Source organism: Barbus barbus (assembly GCF_936440315.1).
Source record: "Barbus barbus genome assembly, chromosome: 10".
NCBI classification, from domain to species: domain Eukaryota; kingdom Metazoa; phylum Chordata; class Actinopteri; order Cypriniformes; family Cyprinidae; genus Barbus; species Barbus barbus.
This window is the reverse complement of record NC_136738.1, coordinates 30,653,214-30,675,872: the sequence shown is the minus strand read 5'-3', so window position 1 is coordinate 30,675,872 and position 22,659 is coordinate 30,653,214. Positions and strand designations below refer to the sequence as shown.

Genomic DNA, 22,659 nt, shown 5'->3' with positions numbered 1-22,659 from the left:
ATATATTTAATAAAATAACAAACAAAAATGTAAATAAATATAATAATTTTTATTTGTGGGGTCCAAATCTCAAAGCACCTTGAAAATTAAAAATTTTCCATTCTCTACATTTACATATGAAACTTGGATATAAAATGAACTGAATGAATAAAAATTAACATTTATATTTATTGTGTGTGTGTGTGTGTGTGTGTGTGTCTATGGCAATTTTGGTTTGCAACAGTTGGACATGTTTGCAGTTTTTTTTTAAATGTCATCAACTGAAATTCTATTTTTGTCAAATTAATGTTTTATTTTTAAAATATATTCAAAATATTTTTGTATAACATACTGTTTAATTGTAGTGAAAAATGCTTTATTAGAAAATAATGCAAAAAAACTAAACAAAAATTAATTAGTGGACCACACTGTATAGTATATCGTTCCACAGGGTTCTGCAAATGGAAGTGTAAAATGTCATTATTATAATTTAGATGATATATTAACCACTATCAATGTCCTGAGTCTCACACCGGTGTAAAAGTGTGCAGAACACATGTATGGCGTGTCCAAGACACTCCAAGAAATGTCTTTGACTTCCTCAAAACGGAAGTGTTGTCCAGGAATCCGTTCCAAATCTTCCCCGACAGCATCGAGGAGTGTAGCGCAGAAAAAGGAAGAGGAAGCAAATGTACAGGCGAGAGCCAGCGGTGAATCCTAAGTTGTACTAGTATTAAAGTTTTGGCCAGTACCTGTTTTTAAAACATATTTTATGCCTCCAAGTAGGTGTGGAAGAGCTGTGGGACGTCCTGGTCAGTGCAGTCCTGGATCAGACGGCGGTCTGTGGAGCTCCAGAGTGGCTGTGGTGTCTGGAAGCAGGGATCTGGACTGCTGGCGTGTCAGAGGAAGAGTCTGGCTGTTTGTGAAGCGGTACGTAGCGCTGGAGTGCTGTGAGGACCATGTCCCGTGGCACTGCTTTGGGTCGGCGTCCATAAGGGCCAGACCTGTCAGAGAGTCTTTGGGGTTCGGATGGATCTTTGTCATGGCCAAAAAGTCAGGGTTCTGTAAAAGAGGGATTTATTGCATTGTTTCTTGGTGATAATGAACATTTTGCATGTGTATTTTAGTGTTGTGCATGATTCAGAAATGCATTATTAAAATTAAATGTCTAGTCCTTAAAGCAGCCAATTATATCCTGATTTATGACCCGGACCACAAAACCAGTCATAAGGGTCAATTTTTTGAAATTGTGATTTATACAATATATATTTATAAAATATATCTGGAAGCTGAACAAATAAGCTTTCCATTGATGTATGGTTTGTTAGGATAGGATGATATTTGGCCGAGATAGAACTATTTGAAAATGAGAAAATGGCCTTTAAAGTTGTCCAAATGAAGTTCTTAGCAATGTATATTACTAATAAAAATCTGGAATCAAAAAATCTAAATATTGAGAAAATCACCTAGTTGTTCAAATTAAGTTCTTAGCAATGCATATTACTAATAAAAAATTAAGTTTTGATATATTTACAGTAGGAAATTTGACAAAATATCTTCATGGAACATGATCTTTACTTAATATCCTAATGATTTTTGGCATAAAAGAAAAATTAATCATTTTGACCCATACAATGTATTTTTGGCTATTGCTACAAATATACCCCAGAGACTTAAGACTGCTTTTGTGCTCCAGGGTCACATTTAATCAATGTGGCAGGTTTTTTTTAGGAGTAACCTTCAGAGAAAAAAAATCTGGAAACGTGTGTATATCAGTGGATTTTTTTAGTATCAATGAGATACTATTATAATTTTTTATTAATTGTTTTTATTTTTAAATTTTCGGTTTTTATTTTAGTATCTGTTAAAGTTTTAGTCATTTTATTGTGAGTTTTTGTCATTTTTATTATTATTTTTACTATGTCTATATAATTTTATTTTTTATTTTCAGTTTTGGTATCTAGTTATTTTAGTCCATCAAGCTAACCTAAATGAAAATGGGAACTAGCTGAATTAAAATTAGGTTTTTAAATTTATTTCAGTAAAAAAAATGTATTTATTTACTTATTTGATCTCTGTCAACCCTGATATACATGTACTGTATAGATAATATTTTGAATTAATAAAAAATATCTATTTATTTGTTTATAAAATATTTTGTATGACAACCTACTCTATATTTAGACTGACCATGACTGATCACCCAAGGCTGATATAAAATGTATGAAAAATAATGAATGTCTGCAGTAGGTGGCGCTCTACATCTGGTCATGTGATCTCATTCGAGCGTCACTATATAACACATAATTTTGTGTCAGTAAACACTTCTCAATCAGGGCATAAAATATGCACTTGTGCAATTATTTATAGTTTCTTACACCATATCTAGATGCTAAAATATAGCATCTATATAGCAAATATATTATATTTAGCTTACATGTTTATAATATTTTAATTATTTAAATACAGATGCAGTGAAATAGGTTTGTTAATGCCAAAATAAATTATTCATAAGTGAAGAAACTCACGTATGAGTTGAAACTCAAGTATGTACTGTAACTATGGACCCATCTTCAGAATGTATGATGCTTAGTAGGAGCCAGTGTTGTTGTTAAATCTAAAACTAAACATTTGGCATTTTCTTAGATTTTATTAATTGAAATAAAGCTAAAATAAAATTATAATACAGAAATATTAGATGAAATGCTCACCTAACTGAAATAAGTCTAAAACTGAAAATTACAAAAATGCAACTTTCCTCATGTTTCTCGTCTCTAGGTGTGTGTCAGGATGCAGTGTGGCACCTGTGCTGTGCAGTGCTGTGGGTTGGTGGGAACAGAAGCGACGGGCTGCACTCGGATGGCGGGTCTCTTGCACTCAGAACCGGCTGTGAGGCTGCTGTAGGCCGGAGGTCCTAAACACGTCTGTCTCTGCAGCAGCTGCAGGATACTCTGAATGTCTGACGTCATCTGACACTCTAACCTGGTGAGACAGCAACCAGAGCTCTGTGAGAAACACACACTTCTGTGTGACAATGAAAATCATTTATGCATTTTGTTTTAAATGAGCAAGGATCAAAAATGACAGTAAAGACATTTATCATTTTACAAAATATTTCTGTTCATTAAAGTATCCTGAAAAAAAAGTATCACCATTTCCACAAAAATATGAAGCAGCACAACTGTTTTCAACATTGATAATAATCAGAAATTTTTCATGAGCAGCAAATCATTAGAATGATTTCTGAAGGATCATGTGACACTGAAGAGTGGAATAATAATGCTAAAAATTCAGCTTTGCATCACAGGAATAAATTACATTTTTACATATTCACAAAGAAAACAGATATTTCAAACTGTAATATTATTTCATATTTCAATATTACTCTTTTTACTGTATTTTTTCTTTTCAAATAAATGTAGCCTTGGTGAGCAGAAGAGACTATAAAAATATATTTTAAAAAAATGTCCAAAAACATTTAAAAAATCTTACAGACTCCAAATGACCAAAGAAACTGCATAAAGTAATCATACAAATAGTTTATATGACATGTGCATCAAATATGGTTCCTATAGACACCAGTGGACATCAAACTTTAATGGTTTTAATTATATAATTGCAGTAAAATTATAAGTTAAATACTCTGAGCAATGAGCCAAGAGTTCAGCTCCGAAGAAAAAAAGTATTTTATTTTTATTTGATCTAAAATGTCTTTAATTGTGTAAGGTCTTCGTTTAGCACTTCAATGAAAGGCAAATTATGCCTTAATCTGTATATGTGATTTATATGACTTATCTGTATATGTGTGGGAAGTCGTGGTCTAATGGTTAGAGAGTCAGGTCCGGCAGGGATTGTAGGTGGGGGGAGTGAATATCTGAGGTGCCCTTGAGCAAGGCACCGAACCCCCAACTGCAGCTTAAATGGCTGCTCTATGCTCCGGGTGTGTGTTCATGGTGCGTTTGTGTGCACTTTGGATGGATTAAATGCAGAGCAACCATATGGGTCACCATACTTGGCCATGTCACGTCATTTTATGACCACAGTTGATGTGTGTTGACTGCTGTTGTCCAGCAGGGGGAGTTCTTGCACTGATCCTGTCAGTGTTGCATGCATCTGAATACTTATTTCCAATTCATCACTTTACCTGCTAAACTTTCATGATGAAGTTATTGATGATGACCTAGTTTGTAGGACAGAGTAGAGAGAGAGATGACCGCAATACAACAGCATTTCTGCTCCGGTGAGGCTTCAAGGATAAACACCATAAGCTGGCCTTTTTCAGAAGGGCGCTTTCATTATTAACACTCCTCAAAAATTGACACGTGAAGCTTGAGGAGGCATGTTCATTTTCCTTCCAGGGTAATGGACGTGTGCGGAGGGAGTATGATTTGCAGTTCAGTGGTGTGATATGAGAGGTTGATCAGAATTCATCTGAAGTGTTCAATGAGCCGGCGCAGGTTTAATCTGCGTGTAAGACACACCTATTCATTAAAACAGAGAATCTTTAACCAGAGCTCTCAGAAAACAAAGGAATAAGACCATCCCTCCTTTCTTGGGAGTCTGCAGGCTGACGATGTTCCCTCTGTCTCTCATGCGCACACGGCCCAAAAACCCTCAAAATGATTTCTTGAGCTGAATTGAATGGTTTGCAACACGGAGGAGCATCTAATAATTTTCCATATGGAACTGAAGCTGTAATAAATCTTGTGTGCAGAAATACACAGTGTGGATTAAATTTATGAGACGCAGACGCATCTGTTTCAAGTTCATACCGGCATCGCGCCAAACTCCCAACAATGAAGTTCTGAAACCACATGCTTTATTATTTTCTGTTTTGTTTTCTCAACATCATAATTTATTTTTCTTATGATCTTGATGTACACCGAAAAATAAAAGTATTTACTCAGCACTTTTTTTGCACTCAGAAATTACTAGTAAATTTCACGAATAATTATAAAAGAAAAAAGTAAAATGGGATGAAACATTACATTTTTCAAAGTAAAATTATGAATATATATATACAGTGCTGCTTGAAAGTTTGTGAATTTTCTGTATTTCTGCATAAATATGACCCAAAACATCATCAGATTTTCATACAAGTCCTGAAAGTAGACAAAGAGAACACAATCAAACAAGTGAGAGAAACATATTTTCTTTGTCATTTATTTATTGAGAAAAATGATCCAGTGTTACATATCTGTGCGTTGCATAAGTATGTGAATCTCTTGGATTAGCAGTTAATTTAAAGGTGAAATCCATCTGTGCAGAGGTGTTTTCAGTCAATGACTATCAAATGTCAGTACGTCACCTGTTTTATTCAAAGAACAGGGATCTATCAAAGTCTGATCATGTTTGTGGAAGTGAATCATGTCACGAACGAAGGAGATTACCGAGGACCTCAGAAAAAGAGTTGATGTTGCTCATCAGGCTAAAAAGGTTACAAAACCATCTCTAAAGTGTTTAGACTCCACAAATCCACAGTCAGACAGCAGAACGTGTAACAGTATGCGAGGTTGCAAAAGGTCCCAGAGTAACTTCTAAGCAACTAAAGGACTTTCTCACATTGGCTAATGTTAATGTTCACGAGCCCACCATCAGGAGAACACTGAGCAACCATGGAGTGCATGGCAGAGTTGCAAGAAGAAAGCCACTGTTCTCCAAAAAGAAAATTGCTTGCTAAAGATCACATGGACAAGCCAGAGGACTATTGGAGAAAGGTTTAATAGATGGATGACCCCAAAATAGAACTTATTGGTTTAATTGAGAAGCTATTATTTTTGGAGAAAAGAACACACTGCGTTCCATCTTAAGAATCTTATCCCATCTGTGAAACATGGTGGTGGTAGTATCATGGCTTGGGCCTGTTTTGCTGCATCTTGGCCAGGACAGCCTGTCATCATTGATGGAACAATGAATTCTGAATTATACCAGCAAATTCTAAAGGAAACCGTCAGGACATCTGTTTAAGAACAGAGTCTCAAGAGAACGTGGGACATGCAGCAAGACAACAACCATACGCACACAAGTCATTCAAGCAGCACTGTATATACATATATATATATATATATATATATATACACACATATATATATATATATATATATATATATATATATATATATATATATATATATATATATATATATGTATATATATATATATATATATATATATATATATATATATGTATGTATATGTGTGTGTATATTTATTTATTGAGTGAGTGAGTGAGGTGTATCACATTGTGACATTATTTTCATGATTATTAAGTATAATTTTAACTCCAAATTCTTGTCACTGGTATGTCCAGGTTCTTTACTTTAATAGAGATTTTTGCATTTCAGATTTCTTTTTTTATAATAAAAACATAGTAATTCTACTTCTTACTGTCATTCGAATTTTCCAGGAAAATGTGCCTGAATATAATGTCACAATGCAACAAATAGTAATGGTCCAAAAACAGGCTGCATTGTGTTTAATAAAAACCTAATGTTGGATTTTTGGTTGAATATGACCTGTACTTGTGCTTGTCAGGTTTCATCTGATTCTGTGCTATAAGATGTGCGATGTAGAGCTCAGCTGATGCAGGATTTTTGCTGCCTGGTGTGTCTTTCTCTGTAAGCCAGTGTTACAGCTAAAAATACCACCTGCTGTGATTCTGCTCACCCTGCTGTGCTGCTCCACTGTCTGTGTGTGTGTGTGTGTGTGTGCTTTAACTGTTGTTATCTAAACTTGTTTTGTCAGCTGAGGCTAATTTTCATGTGCATGTGAATGATAACCACGAGCAATGTTTTGTTTAGTAATGTTTATTGCAGGCGTGCATGTGGTTAGTGTAATTTGTTGTAGTGTACGGATGGATCCCCTGGAAACATGGAGTAATTCACCGGAAGACTCACACAGATGCAAACAGTATTTCACCATTTCATATGTTTCTTAAATATACATATAGGGCTACTAACATGATAAAAAAATAAATCTAAATAATTTATTTAATGCTGAATTGAAAGTCATTTTAAATGTGAAATTCTATATATTTTATTAATTTAATAAAAATTATCAATTGTTAAAAATAACAGTTAAAAAAATCAAATAAATTAATACATTTAAAAATTAAATGACTTTTTTATATTAAAATCTTTTAATGTATTTTTTAAAATTATTACATGCATATTATTAACAATTACATTTAATAATTTAATATAATTTACAATACTAGTGTTGTGTCATAATGGTGAACATACATTTACTTATTTTTATTAATAATGCACATCCACATTAATTAAATTTCAATTATAAGTCAAAATTTTTAAATTAACTGATGCTCCACCTATGAATCTGTCATTTTCAGCGGATGCCACACATTTCTGTTCCTTTTCCTTTCCATTTATCTGATGCGGTCCTGGTATGTAATGCCCACTTTTCCATCCATTCAGTTCCCATTTGAAATAAAATCAATCATAGCAGCTTGTGCATTAATATAGAACATGCAATCACAATTTTGTGTTTATGATCATTTTCAGTGCAGAGCTCTGCTTCCTAATGAAGCCTGATCTGGGTTTTACCTGCTCAGGTGTTGCTGCAGTTGGTCTAGTCTCTGCTCCACTTCTCCATACGTGACGTCACAGTCCAGATCATCATCTTCAGCGGCGCCCTGCTCCTGCGCAGCCGTGTCCGTGTCTGCTTTGACACTGTCAGCTAGCCATCCCTCAGTCTGCATCTCTGAAACGGGTATTATATACACACATGCGTTTGTGTTCACATTTAAGTGTTGTGACATCTTTGTTTTGTATCATATTTGATGCGTCAGGCTTTTATGCATAAAATAGTATGATATAATGAGAATATGGAGCTTATACTTGAGTAGGAAAAAAACGCATTTTATTCAGAGGCATTCAAATTCTGATAGCTTGTACTGTAAGTCAATGAGATCTTTATAACAGGATAGCAGAATACTTGCATAAAATGATATACAGTAAATATCGGTCATCACTCTAGATCTCCAGTAATATGTCTTAGTAAGATGATATTTAAATGCTCAAAACATATAATGTAATGCAATACAATGATGATTGAGAGGTGAACAAATAAATGTTCCTGATGATCACATATTGATATTCACATTTGTGACCATGGACCACAAAACCAGTCATAAGGGTAAATTTTTCGAAATTGAGATTTATACATCATCTGAAAGCTAAATAAATAAGCTTTCCATTGATGTGTGGTTTGTTAGCATAGGACAATATTTGGCTGAGATACAACTATTTGAAAATCTGGAATCTGAGGGTGCAAAACAATCAAAATATTGAGAAAATCACCTTTAAAGTTGTCCAAATGAAGTTCTTAGCAATGCATATTACTAATCAAAAATTAAGTTTTGATATATTTACAGTAGAAAATTTACAAAATATCTTCATGGAACATGGTCTTTACTTAATATCATAATGATTTTTGGAATAAAAGAAAAATCTATAATTTTGACCCATACAATGTATTGTTGGCTATTGCTACAAATATACCCCAGCGACTTAACACTTAAGATGATTTTTCTAAAAAAAAAAAATACTTTCATCTTGAAATATTACTAACAATAATAAAAGTTATACTTCATAAAAATCAGTTCTCACAGCAAAAAGACACATGAACCACCAATTAAAGCTGGATGTTTGTACTAAAATTATACTAAAAGGCCTTTTAGTTGCTAAAACAGTCTAAACTATTCAATCAGACGACAGAAGACATGTAGTAGATTGTGTGCGACAGGTTTTTCAGCAAAGTTTTGATAATGTTAGATGTCTTAGAAATGTGGTATCAGTAGGCTTTACAGGGTCAAAATGTTGATAAGTCTGTTGATCTTATTTGCATAAAAGCAGAGTGATGCTTCACAGGAAGAAACAGAGAAAGAGTTTGCGTCTCAGGTGCGTGTGAAGGGCCGCTGTCTCTGTGTTAGTGCTTGTATTGGGGTTGTATTGCTGTGACTTTCCTATCGCTGAGGCTCAGGACTAATAGAAGCACTAAAGCCAGTGGTTATCTCTCACACACACCTGCTCCTACCAGAGCCAGAAGCACACGCTGATCACAACGGCTGCGGCCAATTTCTGTCTGATCAGAGGCCGTGTAGAGAAATTAGATTCCTCCGGTACAGATTCACCTTCATGGATGGTCGGACACTGAGAAGACGCCTGACGTGACCGGCACAGGGCGATGAGCGAGGTTTTCTTTAAAAGCACCATGGAAAGTGCAGATTGAAATGGGAGGTTGGGGCATTTTCAGAGCTTTGAAGCTTAGTAGCATCACTTGTTTTGGTTTATTATCCTGGAAGAGACCTTGTATAATGTATGAATGAAGTTTTTTTTTTTTTTTAAATAGGCCTATAATAGCATAGATGAGCTTAAAATGTCCAAAGCACCACAGCATTTATACTCCTTTCTTAAAGTTAGTGTTATTTTAGTATTGAGATACTATTATAGTTTTAATTCTAATTTCAGTTTCATTTTTTTTTGGTGTTATTTTTATAAAATTAATTTTTGTCATTTTACTTGTTTTTTATATGAATAAATATGTATTAATTTTAGAATAATAAATAACAATAATAATCATAATTATTAATAATTTTTTATTTTACTTCGTTATTTTTGTGTTAATTAAAATTAAAAACAAACTTAATTTAGATAAAATAAATGAAAATGAGAAATGTTGCCTTGAAATAGTAAGGTTGAAACCCTTTCTGTTACTTGAAATAAAAAAATAAATATATTAAAATCACTTATTTTATGGTTTTAGTGAACTTTGGTCTGCACATTAACACAGTAACATAGAAGAAAGTGTAAAAAAAAAATATATATAAAAAACGACACACATCAGCTTTAAATCATCAGGGCAACTTGCCTGACCTCTATTATGTCCACTCACATCAGATGAAGTATTGTACATAATCATGTATTATGTGTATTACATGAATAGTTGAAAGGAACAACTAAATTCTGTCATTTAGTCACCCTTATATTTATAAACGGTATATGCACCAGTCTTGTTTTTTATTTGCATGTTTGCAAAATGAAAATGTTGTAATGTAAAATGTAATATTTTCTTTTTTAGTACTGCTGTGAATAAGCTATTTTGTGTTGAGTGACTCAAATATTCAGGAAACACAATGCATTAAAATATATATATATATTCTTTTTTATGAACATGGTAAACTGTACTAATTTTGTCTTTTGGGAAATGTAAATATCTAGCTTTGTGCTAAATAATCTAATATCTATAATAAATATTTTTTTCTACTGTAAATATATCTTTTAATAAGAAGTTTTGTAATTACTTTTTATGCTTTTTAAAATGTTTGATGTAAAATTATGTAAAGATAAAATTATGCAAGGTATGTAAACTTATGAGCGCAACTTTATATGGCTTATAAGTTGTATCACTTTTTTGCCATTTTTGGTGTTTAGCAGTCTCAGTCCTCCTCATACTGAAAAGAGAGCGACCCAGATTCAGAACGGCATGAAGGGAAATGATTACAGAATTCAAATTTTTGGATGTACAATTGCTTTAATATTACAATGGCATGATAATCACATTGAGTTGTGTGTGTTTGTGCACGTGGAGGTCATTTTGCAGTGGTTGTTGGCCATTAGTTTGGTGGACACTGGACACAGGAGGGGGACACTGTGTGCTCGGTGAGGAGAGTTAGGGAAGAGCTGCTGCCCAGCGGATTTTCCTAAAGCCTGTAAAACGGGCCGCGCTGTGCCTTAAGCTCCTGAAAGACCCTGTTTTACCGTGGCATCAACTTCTCTCGTGCTGCTTTAGCCTGGATTTAGGAACAGACTGATTCGATCAATACTTTTTTTTTTTTTAGCATCCGAGCTCTGCTTTCCTTTTATACCCTGTCGAGCAGTGTTTTATGGACTAACAATGTCTGAAAAGTTTTAAGGAAGAATGTAAAATGGTTTGTTTGTTTTGAAGTCATCCATCAAACTGAAAGCCTGCTGCTTCTTTGCTGAAAGCGCTGAATATACAAAGTATTTTAAAACGTGAAGGTCGATATACTTTTTTACATAATACTACTGTTTTTGGCAGAGATTGTTCTTGAAGATTTATGAAAATTTTAGTAGAGTTTAGCAGAGGCATCGCTACACACAAATGTGACCCTGGAGCACAAAACCAGTCTTAAGTCGCTGGGGTGTATTTGTAGCAATAGCTAACAATACATTGCATGGGTCAAAATTATAGATTTTTTTTTTATGCCAAAAATCCTTAGGACATTAAGTAAAGATCATGTTCCATGAAGATATTTAGTACATTTCCTACTGTAAATATATCAAAACTTAATTTTTGATCAGTAATATGCATTGCTAAGAACTGCATTTGAACAACTTTAAAGGTGATTTTCTCAATATTTAGATTTTTTTGAATTCCAGATTTTCAAATAGTGGTATCTCAGACAAATATTGTCCAATTTATTCAGCTTTCAGATGATTTATAAATCTCAATTTCGAAAAATTTACCCTTATGACTGGTTTTGTGGTCCAGGGTCACAAATGACATCAAAAAGTGACAGAGAAGTGTAAATAACTTATCATTTAAATAATTAAAATGTTCAGAATCCACGTTAGAAAATATACAGTTAAATTAAAAAAAGTTAAGATGACCATTATGGTAAAAAAGAATATAAATGATCAACTAAATATTTAGAATTAATGATATGAAATACAAAATTATTAATTAAAAACTGCATAATGGCACATTGGTACTGTAGTATTATTAGCTATAAGTTGGCTATTAATATTGCCATGAAGGTAAAAAAATAAATACATTTATATAAAAATATAATAGGAAAACTGCGGAACATGGCACATTGGTAATGCACGATTATTATCAATATGTTAAATATGTTGCCATCAAGGTTAACGAATGTTTAAAATCAAAGATTAAAAATAACAAACAGTTAAATGAAATTTAACAATTAAATAGTTTAAGAAATATTAATAATAGTGAAATATACTGTGCTCACCAAAAGTTTGTAGGGTTTTGAATTATCATTATTATTTTGTGATGATTCTACATTGAAAAGGGACAACTAATAGAACATTTCATGTAAGAAAAGTAATTTATTATAGAAAATAATTCAAAACATATTGGAGCTAATAAATAAATGCTACTCTTCAATGACATTTACTGTGTGCCAAGAAAAATAAGGATTTATGCTGATATTGAAACCACTTTGAAAGCTGGGCTGTTTCCAAACGTTTAGAGGGCACTGAGGTTTTTCCAGTTATGATCCGCTTTATAATATTTTAATGGCTAAGCGTGACAATAGATTTGTGAACGAAGTCAGTTCTTTCCCACAAGTCTTTGAAACAGATTCACAGCTCCTTGACTCATTTGTGACTATTAGCAACATGAGATGTGTTTGTGAATAAAAGATGTTTGTGATAGTTGAGGGAACTTTATCTTCTGTTTGACTGAAGTTGTTCAAATGCCCGAGTCAGACTTGATGAGATCGACTGAAAGCTTTATTAAGCAAAATGGGCTTTTGGGAACAGACAGGAGAGCCATGTCTCACAAACAAACCGCATAATGAGCACAATGTTCCTCTAGACTTGATTTCACTCACAGATGTTTTTGACTGACTTTGACATTTGTCTCCAATTCCCAGCCATGTGCATATGGCCAAATGAGACTCATTTTGGAATGATTTGGGATGCTCTTTATGGAGTGATTTCTTTATGGAGTGTGTATTTGTCCCTTCAGATTTGCTGTAGAAACCCAGCGTTATGCCACAGAAACAGACAACAAGGACAGTGTTGAGATGAACGAACACTGAATCCTCACCATCATACGTCTTCTCCTTGTCTTCAGCAGGAGGACTGCAGCCCGGTGTGGAGGTGTAGCTCTGTACTGATGGATACTCTATTATGCCTGCTCCCAGAAGCCTTTGCTGTTCCTCTCTGGAGGTGTGACGGTCCTCTGAGCTTCTGTTAGAGCTGAGACGAGACTCTCGCTGCTCCTTCCTGCTCTCGCTGTCTGTTTCCTTCAGGCTCCCTCCTACGGGACGATCGGTCAGAGGTACAAAATGTACTTGAGATCAATTCTGGGACAAACTCAATGGAAAACAACAACACCATCCGAACATGTTTTTAATCAGAAAGAGCTCCAGAGCACACTGAAAAAAAATAAATAAAATTTGTTACAGCCAAATTTATTAGTTGTTCTCAAATTATATGCATTTTTTTTAAATCAATTTTCTCTCAAGTTACACAGTTAGGTTCAAACCATAAATTAATTTGATTTAATATTAGCCCAAAAAATTATTTTCCAAACACATTGAAAAACATTCATACCAAGTAAAATTATTATATACTAAGTCAATGTTTTTTTTTTTTGGACGTAAGCTAAAATGTTACTTAATGTAAGTCATTTATTTTATTTTATTTTATTTTATTATTAATTCACAAACAAATGCTAAATTAGTTATGTAGGTAGAAAAAAATAAAACATTAATGTATTCGTTTTTCTTTATAGTTTAGTTCAGTATATATTGTTCAAATCTTACATTTTCATTTAATATTAATAAAAAATATATATTATTTTCCAAAAAGACAAAATCATTCATACAAAGTAATTTATTATAAAGACCAAGCTGTACTTAATGTCGATTAATGTAGGTCAATATAATAATTATATACAATTATGTAATTGTATATTATATAATTACAAAATTATTAATAATTTTGGATGTTTACAAATTTAACCATAAAAGCTAAATTAGATTCAACTAAATTATAATATTAAAATAGAAGTTTTACCCTAAAACTAAAAGCATTTTGTTTAGTCAATATATAATTTAATTTACTCGCTGTAAATAAAGACAGCTCTGGAAGACCTTAATGATTTATTTTGATGCCTTATCAAAATATGCATAATATGTTCTGTTATGTACAAAAATAAATAAATAGTAATAATAAAACCCACAACTTTTCTAGCCAAAATTGTCAAACGAAAATACTATTTAATGGCATAATCATTGTTAGGCATTACAGAAATGTGATTTTTACTTGTCGTTGTTTTAGTATAGTATACAAAAATTAGACATTTAGAGCTCAGAGAGAGTGTTTATGATCAGTGAGGTGCAAAAACAAAATGCTGTTTCCAGTCACTGTCTCAGTACATTAAGCAGCGTTAAGCTGTTTCCTTATAATAGGCACCAATGAGGTCAAAACACTTCACATAAAATTGTCTTTCTTCTTGAAGTACAGAGTAGATTGTTTTTATGACCATAAAGTTGGTTCTCCCTGGTTGTTGTAGTAGTGAATTTAAGCCATGCTAAGTTTTAAAAACGTTTTAAAACGTCCCCACAGTGTTTTAAGAGCTCACCAGAGATATAAATGTTCATCATGATTATAGCTGTAAAAATATCAGTTTATCCTGCAAGAACGCTTCTTCAAACAATTCACACAATAGCCTACTTGATATATATATGCTAACTAACTTGATATATAACTCGATATATATAAATAACTATCGGGCTATCGATAGTTATTTATATATATATTCTAGGTAATTAAGGTTTTTTATTTATCAAGAACACAATAAATTGATCAAAAGTGACTATAAACACATGTATGATGTTACAAAAGATTTCTAATAAATGCTGTTCTTTTAAAGAATCGATTCATCAAATAATCCTGAAAATAACATTTATTAAAATGTATCACAGTTGTGTGTTGTCTTTTGTAATCTGAACCGAAACTGGAAATTGTAACCACTTCACCCTTGAGTTTCTGCAAAAGTGGCATGGTCCAATGTAATTGATAAACAGATCATATTCACCTTTGGATGGTTTGCGTTTAAAGGAGATCTTCCTTCGGCTCTTGGTCTCCTCTCCGTCTGAATCACTGGCTTGTGAATAAGTGGCCTGAGCAGAACATCCCAACAACACACAATAATGATGTTTTCATTTCATTTATTCTGTATGTATGAAAAATTTCTAGCTGTTGATGGGAAGTACCTTTGAATTGTCATCCCGCAGGTTAAAGGTCAGCTCCAGATTGGTGAGGAAGTAGTCAGCGAACTCTGGATACATGTCCAAAACCTCCAGGAGCTCCTCTCTCTGGATGGTGTGCAGGTCGCAGTAGCTGAGCGCTCGCACGTCTGCATTCGACTTACCAGGCTTCGCATACATGTGGATCATCTCGCCGAATATGTCATTCTTACCTGGAGAACCAAGGATACATTCAGGTTTGCCATATCATAAGTCTACAATACAGATGCATGATATTTTGAGACAAATGTTGGATTGTTTGCACAACTGCTGTGACAGAGATCTGTGTATGTGCTAGCATGCGTCTGCACACGTCTGCACGGGATTTCAGATGTTGATTGTGTCTGTAAAAGCGTGTCTGTGCAAGCAGTGTCAGTTTAGGTCAGACTGTGCATGTGGATTATCAGCGCTCGTGCACTCTCCGCAGATTATGAATCAGATGATGTCAGGTACAGTATATGCTCTCATTGAATAACAACTATTTGTTCTCTTGCTTTTCTTTAAAGGCTTCATCGTCAGGGTTTCTGCTGGACTTCATAAGGTCTTAAAATGTCTTAATGTGCACTTTCACAAATCAAGGCCTTAAAAAGGTATTAAATCAGAGCCAAAAATCTGACATTTATAAAATAATGGCATTAAATGTTGCATGCAGTACAAAAAAAGAATATCATCCTTTGTATTTTTGTCTTGTTTTCCAATACAAATACAGTCATGGCCAAAAATATTGGCACCCTTGGTAAATATGATCAAAGAAGGCTGTGAAAATTAATCTGCATTGTTAATCCTTTTGATCTTTTATTTAAAAAAAAAATCTAATTTTTTTTTATTGGATAATAAGAATTTAAAATGGGGGGAAATATCATTATGAAATAAATGTTTTTCTCTGATACACATTGGCCACAATTAACGGCACCCGTTTATTCAGTATTTTTTTAAACCTCCATTTGTCAGTTTAACAGCTCTAAATCTTCTCCTATAATACCTGATGAGGTTAGAGAACACCTGACAAGAGATCAGAGACCATTCCTTCATCCAGAATCTCTCCAGATCCTTCAGATTCACAGCTCCATGTTGGTTCTTCTTCTCTTCAGTTCACCTCACTCATTTTCTACAGGGTTCAGGTCAGAGGACTGGAATGGCCAGCAGAAGCTTGGTTTTGTGCTCAGTGACCCATTTTTGTGTTGTTTTTGAGGTTTGTGTTTGGATTATTGTCCGGTTGGAAGATCCAAACATGGCCCATTATAAGATTTCTAACAGAGTCAGTCACTTATTGATTTTTGATCTGTTGGTATTTGATAGAATCAGTGATGCCATGTGTCTAAACCAGATGTCCAGGACCTCCAGCAGAAATATAGGCCCACAACATCAAAAAATATCTAAACTTCCTTATTTACTTGAGATGCAAAATGAAGATTTTAAGTCATGTTTTCCGAAAGACTGAAAACTGAAACCATACAAAAACCATTTCAGTACTAGAAAAAAGACTTAAACTGAAATAAAACAGAAAAACTACAAAATTCAACATGAATGTATTAACTGTAAACTATAATAAGTATAAGTATATAAACAAAAAACACAAAACTACTAAAACTTTACCATTTAATTAAAACAAAAAATAAAAACTAATTCAAAATATTAATAAAACTAACAATATCTCAGTGAAACTAAAATATCACTGGTTGGAAGTTGTATTTTCAAGCTTTGAAACTTTTTATTCCTTAACTGACCTTAAAAAGTCTTTAATTTACCTTCATAAAGCATGCAGAAACCATGAGAATACAGGATTTTACATGTTCTTGTGATCTAAAATGTTTTAAGTGGAACAATGGATCATGTTAGCCCTTATAGTTCTTCTGTAAATGTTATTGTCAGGAAACTGAAAAGAATAAAGCCTGACTGTAAAATTTCCAAAGAGGGCGTCACTGTTATATTTGCGAACTGAATTCTAACTGGTCTTTTTTCTTTACTCTATTTGCATACTGAATAGTGGTTAGTCTCGTCTTCCTTGCATATATTTAATAGTTTATGCCTTTTATTGATTCTTGTGTGCATCTGAAAACAAGACATGTGTTGAGTGACATGACAGCTGTGATGCAGCATATCATTACTGCAGAACCAAAGAAATGCATTAAACAATGAAGAACCTAACCGTACACAAAAGTCTGGGGTATGTCATATTTTTTAAAATGATACTAGAGTCTCTTCTGCTCACCAAGGCTGCATTTATTTGATAAAAAATATAGTAAATATTGTGAAATATTTTTGAAATTCAAAATAAGTAATAAATAATAAAATAAGTGTTTTCCATTTGAATATATTTTAAAATGTAATTCATTTCTGTTATCAAAGCTGAATTTTCAGCTCCAGTCTTCAGTGTCATACAATCCTTCAGAAATCATTCTAATATGCTGATTTGCTGCTCAAGGAGCATTTCTGATTATTATTAACGTTGAAAATAGTTGTGCTGCCCAATATTTTTGTGGAAACTGTGATACATTTTTGTTCAGAATCCTTTGATGAATTGAAAGTTCAAAAGAACAGTAACATTGTAACATTATACATTTTTTTAACTGTCAGTTCTAAATATTTTAATGCATGTTTACTGAATAAAAGTATTAATTTCTTTGCTAAAAATATTATTGACCCCCCCCCCCCAAAAAATTATATATATTTAATAAGAATTATAACAGTACAAATAATATACACAGAATTTACCTGCTCTAGAATTAAATTAAAGAATCACTTTTTCACTTATAAATGCCTGTTTTAATCAGACTATAAATGCTTATTTTGATCAATTTAATGTCTCCTTACTGAATAAAAGAAAAAAGTAAAAATGGTAGTGTACCTTAACCTTTACTCTGTTTTTCAAGGACTGCTGTTTCTTTCAGTAAACTCAAAAGTAGTTTAATTTGATTTTTTTTCTAATCATTATTTAATATAAAATGGCAAAAGCTTCACCATAATATTGCATGAAAGTTCGCTCAAGTTATAGTTTATCTCAAATCAGCGGGCTCTCAGCTGGGCCGCTTACTGGCTAAATGTCAGGCCCTCGGAGCGATTCTGCTTGAAATAAGCGAGACGTGACCGAGCTGCAGGTGACATTCAACTCAGTCGGCTAAAACGCCTGACACAGCAGTTCATGAGGGATCTGACACCTCTCTATATCTCACTGTGAAGAAGCAGACACAAAGCACTGTGGGGAGAGGAGAGGTGATGAGAAGCACTTTCTCTTTTTAATGGATCCCAAGAACATAATTAAACAAACGTTCAGGGTTCAACACCAGCTCGACAGCATTTCAGCATAAATAGTCGCTTTGTGAGGGTTGAGAACTTTCTCTCCGCGGCCGTCTGCGCCGTTCTTTGTTTTGACCCCTATTATGTCACCGGATCAGCCGGTGAATATTCATCAGATGAGAAAACAGTGCTTTTAAACGGCGTTGGAGCTCAGACACACACTGCCCTCTCTGACATCAGGAGGAAAAGTGCTGGCTAATTATTGTTGCCATTAACAGCACATGTTAAGCTTGTACAGCTCCTGTTTTACACAGCACCAGGGGTTCACTGTTAGTACACAAACTAATGACTGCAAGATTGTGTTCGGAATAACATACTACCTCTGTACTCTTACTATTTGTGCAGTATGCAGATTATCTAGAGCAGATGGAAAATTAGAGAGATTTAGAAGAACAGTTTATGATATTACTGCGAAATTTGATTGATTTTCATCTTTCCCCATTTAAGTAGATGGAAATATGACTGAAAAACTGCAGAGGTCATTACCAAGATGGGCACAGAGTGACCTGAATTGCTGACCTGAAAAGGTATTTTGTTGCTGCTACTACTCAGATTGTATCCCACAATGCAATACTTTGACTTGACACCCTCCATTTTCATTAGCTGTGATTTTAACATCTCTATTTTGACATATAATTTTATTTGAATGCCAAATTTTTTTACATTTTTATATATACAGTAGACTCTGTATAGTGATAAACTGATTAATGTGTTAATGCACAAATTTTGGTTTCAGATATTTTAGTAAATTTTACTGTAAGTATAATGTATAAAATCCTTTATATTAAGTCTATATACACTACTGTTTAAAGGTTTGGGGTCAGATTTTTTTAAAATGTTTATATTATTATAGTAAATAAAAAAATTAAATAAAACATTTTTGTTACTTGAAATAAAATAGAAGAAATAGAAGACTTATTTTATTAAAGCTAGTTTCCGAGGCAACATTTATCTTGAGTTATAAAAGTATAACTCAAGCTAAAACTCAAATAAAAATTTATAAAACTATATAGACCAATTAAAAAAAATCGGCTAAAAATGCTACAAACCTACTAAAACTAAAAAGTAAATAGAAATGAAAAATTATAACTGAAACTGAAATAAAAATTTATAAAACATTTACAAAAATTAATAAAAACCTTACAGACAAAAACAAAATTCCTAAAAACGATGACTAAAATTTAAATGTAACATTTAATTCAAATTTATTAATAAGAAATATTATAGTATCACAATGACAAAAAAGTATCTCATTTCTTCAGGAGATTTTAATAAATAGAAAATTCAAAAGAACAGCATTTATTTGAAACATAATTTTTTTGTAACATTATAAATGTCTTTACTGTCACTTTTGATCAATTGAATGCATCCTTGCTGAGTAAAATAAAAGTATTGATTTCTTTAAAAAAATGTACTGACCCCAAAGCTTTGAGTGGCAGTGTATATGTGTGCATCTCATTTGTTTTAATTAAACTGTACCCTATATTGCATATCAGCCATAATCTAATTATCAGGATTAGCATCTGGCATTGAAAAACCCATATGGTCGACCACTGCTGGTAATCTAGTATTCAGACAGGATCTATAGCTTTTTCTTTTGTTCTTTAGTGTTTTATATGCTATAAAAAGCCCAGTCCAGCTTTGAGGCGATGCAGTGATGCCTTTGAAGATGCCAAACGCATCCAGTGGGAGCCACTTAATAGAAATGTCAGAAACCTCTTCTTATCAGACACGGGTTCGAGACACAATGCAGACACCCAGGCTTGTTTGTAGAATAAGCTCATCTGTTTGACATTTAACTGAGAGAACAATAATGTATAGGTTTCAGGAGTGTGTGTTTAAGCATGTAAGGACAATGGCAAATCTGCCCACTGGGAGATACAGCATGTGCCTGCTCCTGCATCGCCAAACAACACGATGAGACAAAAAGTCCTCCACAGGACGCCGCTGTGACCCGCTAATGTCTGCAGACCGCTTTCAGCAAACAACTACTGCACTACTGCCTCCCTCTAAAACACTCAGCAAACATCCATAACAAGAAAAGGATAACGAAATATATTATACAAGGTTTTAAAAATAGTCCACCTTTGATTAAAATAGTCATTTATAAGTGAAAAAGTGATTCCTTAATTAAATATGTAAGGCAGGGATATTCAGTTAATGTTATAAGAGATCTACTCTCTGAATCTTCTTCTAAGGGCAACTGAATGTGTGTGTGTGTGTGTGTGTGTATGTATATACACACAAACAGTTTAGCAAGGATTCATGAAATTTATCAAAGTTTCAGTAAAGACAATTATAATGTTACAAAAGTTTTCTGCTTCAAATAAATGCTGTTCTTTTGAACTTTGTGGTTATCAAAGGATCTTGAAGCAGCAAAAACATTTTTAGCATGAATAACAATAAACATAAGGGACTTATATTTCATATGCATTACTGTTCAAAAGTTTGGGGTCGGTAAGATTTTTTTAAATGTATATGTGTGCATAATTTATGTATAAATCAAGTTTATTTTAGTATCATTTATACTGTTACTGTCTAAAATTGAGTTTTTGTTAATTTTTATATATTCCATTTTCTTTTAAAATTTAGCAATTTTGTTGTGTTTTTGTCATTTTTTTGTATATTTATTATATATGGCTAGTTGTAGTTTTATTCTATTTTATTTTAGTTATTTTAGAATATCAAATTCAACTATAAATCAAAATGAGAAATGTTGACTTGGCAACTAGCTGAAATAAAAAGTATTTTACATGTTAAATGAACATTTATTTTATTATTTAAAAACGTATTATACTATTAAATGATCTATCTACCTATCTATCTATCCATCCATCCATCTATTATGTAATAATGTTATATATTACATTTATTTTAATGTAGTAATTTAATTTAATTTGTTAATTTTGCTTGTTTCAAAGCCACTTTGCATGTATCAAACAAGCAATATTTTATGATATTTTCAACAATAAATATTTTGTGTCCAATTATTTATATACTATATAATATATATAATATGTAACCCTGGAGCACAAAAGCAGTCTTAAGTCGCTGGGGTATATTTGTAGCAATAGCCAAAAATACATTGTATGGCTCAAAATTATCGATTTTTCTTTTATGCCAAAAATCATTAGGATATTAAGTAAAGATCATGTTCCATGAAGATATTTTGTAAATTTCCTACTGTAAATATATAAAAACTTAATTTTTGATTAGTAATATGCATTGCTAAGAACTTTAAAGGTGATTTTCTCAATATTTAGATTTTTTTGGCACCCTCAGATTCCAGATTTTCAAATAGCTGTATCTCGGCCAAATATTGCCCTATCCAAACAAATCATACATCAATGGAAAGCTTATTTATTCAGCTTTCAATTTTGAAAAATGACACTTAAGACTGGTTTTGTGGTCCAGAGTCAGATATATAATTAAACTCAGTCTTGCATTGCTTTTCACATGTCATTTTCTTTTAGTGCTTCCTTTAGAACAAGCTCATGCTCTCTTACCCAGAATAGCCACTACTATGTCATCCTTGAGGATCTCGATGGATCCTCGAGACAGGAAGTAGAGCGCGGTGAGGACGTCCCCGCAGTGCACCAGCGTATCTCCAGGAGGAGCATGGGTAGTTTTGAAGCGTATGGCGAGAGCGCGCAGACACCCTTGAGACGCACCTCTGAAAGCCTTACATCCCTGAAGGAGACTGTCGTTCAGATGGAGACAAATATCTGCCTGTAAACACTCAGGAAAGCCTTTTAAGACCTGCAGAGAGATGTGAGAATGAAGTGATGCTCGAGTTGAAAAACACTCTATCAGTTCCAGCACTGAAGATTAAAGCAAGTACATTAGTGCAGACATTATCTACAATTACACTCTTTCTGTAATGTTATGGGCTCCGTTCCAAAACAAGAGAGAGCTGCCTTGCTGTTTATAGTGTTAGCATCCTTATTGAAACTCATCTCAGTATACTGTTGTCTGGTGCTAACGATTAAGTACTCTAATAACAATACTAATAATATTTCACTCACACAAATATTAAGTACAATTTTTAACTTACATTACTCTTCTGCTCAGCAGGGTGCATTTATTTGATCAAAAATACAGTAAAAATAGTGAAATATTAGGGGTTTAATGGTACACGGATTCGAAATCATTATAAAATACTGATTTGCGGCTCAAGAAACTTTTCTGATTATTATCAATGTTGAAAACAGATGTGCTGCTTCATATTTTTGTGGAAACTGTGATACATTAGATTTTTTTCAGGAATAGAAAGTTCAAAAGAACAGCATTTATTAGAAGCAGAAGTCTTAGACATTACTGTCACTTTTGATCAATTTAAT

General features: G+C 33.1%; 1 pseudogene across 1 annotated transcript in view; it reads right to left on the bottom strand.

The window, feature by feature from the left end:
• Positions 1-792: 792 nt before the first annotated feature.
• The window catches only part of LOC306875660 (voltage-gated inwardly rectifying potassium channel KCNH7-like), an 89,789-nt pseudogene continuing 67,922 nt past the window's right edge, over positions 793-22,659 (bottom strand). Inside the window, exons 9-15 of the transcript in view lie at positions 21,826-22,078; positions 14,990-15,195; positions 14,812-14,896; positions 12,763-13,026; positions 7,542-7,698; positions 2,784-2,961; positions 793-1,041 (exon numbers count right to left, since the gene is read on the bottom strand). The product of the transcript in view is annotated as a voltage-gated inwardly rectifying potassium channel KCNH7-like (transcript). The remainder of the gene's footprint in view (positions 1,042-2,783; positions 2,962-7,541; positions 7,699-12,762; positions 13,027-14,811; positions 14,897-14,989; positions 15,196-21,825; positions 22,079-22,659) is intronic.